Here is a 1817-nt window from a genome sequence, read left to right as displayed (position 1 = left end):
CTGATGCAGCAGAACTGCAAGTTTCATGGACTTCCATCTGAAGATCCTTTTCAGTTCTTAACTGAATTCTTGCAGATATGTGATACTGTTAAGACTAATGGAGTAGATCCTGAAGTCTACAGGCTCATGCTTTTCCCTTTTGCTGTAAGAGACAGAGCTAGACTATGGTTGGATTCTCAACCCAAAGACAGCCTGAACTCTTGGGATAAGCTGGTCACGGCTTTCTTAGCCAAGTACTTTCCTCCTCAAAAGCTGAGCAAGCTTAGAGCTGATGTTCAAACCTTCAGACAGAAAGAAGGTGAATCCCTCTATGAAGCTTGGGAAAGATACAAACAGTTGACCAAAAAGTGTCCTTCTGACATGCTTTCAGAATGGACCATCCTGGATATATTCTATGATGGTTTATCTGAGCTATCAAAAATGTCACTGGACACTTCTGCAGGTGGATCCATTCACCTAAAGAAAACGCCTGCAGAAGCTCAAGAACTCATTGACATGGTTGCTAATAACCAGTTCATGTACACTTCTGAAAGGAATCCTGTGAATAATGGGACGCCTATGAAGAAGGGAGTTCTTGAAGTTGATACTCTGAATGCCATATTGACTCAGAACAAAATATTGACTCAGCAAGTCAATATGATCTCTCAGAGTCTGAATGGAATGCAAGCTGCATCCAACAGTACTCAAGAGGCTTCTTATGAAGAAGAAGCTTATGATCCTGAGAACCCTGCAATAGCAGAGGTGAATTACTTAGGTGAACCTTATAACTCATCATGGAGAAATCATCCATATTTCTCATGGAAGGATCAAAAGCCTCAACAAGGCTTTAATAATGGTGGAAGAAACAGGTTTAACAATAATAAACCTTTTCCATCATCCACTCAGCAACAGACAGAGAACTCTGAACAAAATGCTTCTAATTTAGCAAATCTAGTCTCTGATCTATCCAAGGCCACTGTGAGCTTCATGAATGAAACAAGGTCTTCCATTAGAAATTTGGAAGCACAAGTGGGCCAACTGAGAAAAAGGATCACTGAAATCCCTCCCAGTACTCTCCCAAGCAATACAGAAGAGAATCCAAAAGGAGAGTGCAAGGCCATTGACATAAGCAAAATGGCCGAACCCAATGAGGGAGAGGAGGACGTGAATCCCAAGGAGGAAGACCTCCTGGGACGTCCAGTGACCAATAAGGAGCTTCCCTCTGAGGAACCAAAGGAATCTGAGACTCATCTAGAGACCATAGAGATTCCATTGAACCTCCTTATGCCCTTCATGAGCTCTGATGAGTATTCCTCTTCTGAAGAGAATGAGGATGTTACTGAAGAGCAAACTGCCAAGTTTCTTGGTGCAATCATGAAGCTAAATGCCAAATTATTTGGCATTGATACTTGGGAAGTTGAACCTCCCTTGTTCATCAATGAACTAAGTGATCTGGATCAACTGACATTGCCTCAGAAGAGACAGGATTCTGGAAAGTTCATAATACCTTGTACCATAGGCACCATGATCCTTAAGGCTCTGTGTGACCTTGGTTCAGGGATAAACCTCATGCCCCTCTCTATAATGGAGAAACTGGGAATCTATGAGGTGCAAGCTGCTAAAATCTCCTTAGAGATGGCAGACAGCTCAAGAAAACAGGCTTATGGACAAGTAGAGGATGTACTAGTAAAGGTTGAGGGCCTTCACATCCCTACTGATTTCATAGTCTTGGATACTGGAAAGGAAGAGGATGAATCCATCATCCTAGGAAGACCTTTCCTAGCCACAGCAAGAGCTGTGATTGATGTGGACAGAGGAGAACTAGTCCTTCAATTGAA

General features: G+C 42.5%; 1 non-coding gene across 1 annotated transcript; it reads right to left on the bottom strand.

The window, feature by feature from the left end:
- Positions 1-258: 258 nt before the first annotated feature.
- LOC112738791 (small nucleolar RNA R71) lies at positions 259-366 on the bottom strand. The gene has a single exon (XR_003169741.1). It is a non-coding gene; the product is annotated as a small nucleolar RNA R71 (small nucleolar RNA).
- Between the last annotated feature and the right edge of the window lie 1451 nt (positions 367-1817).

This window comes from Arachis hypogaea, chromosome 13, assembly GCF_003086295.3.
Source record: "Arachis hypogaea cultivar Tifrunner chromosome 13, arahy.Tifrunner.gnm2.J5K5, whole genome shotgun sequence".
Taxonomy (NCBI): Eukaryota; Viridiplantae; Streptophyta; class Magnoliopsida; order Fabales; family Fabaceae; genus Arachis; species Arachis hypogaea.
The sequence above is the reverse complement of the archived record's forward strand: the minus strand, read 5'-3'. Positions and strand labels throughout refer to the sequence as shown.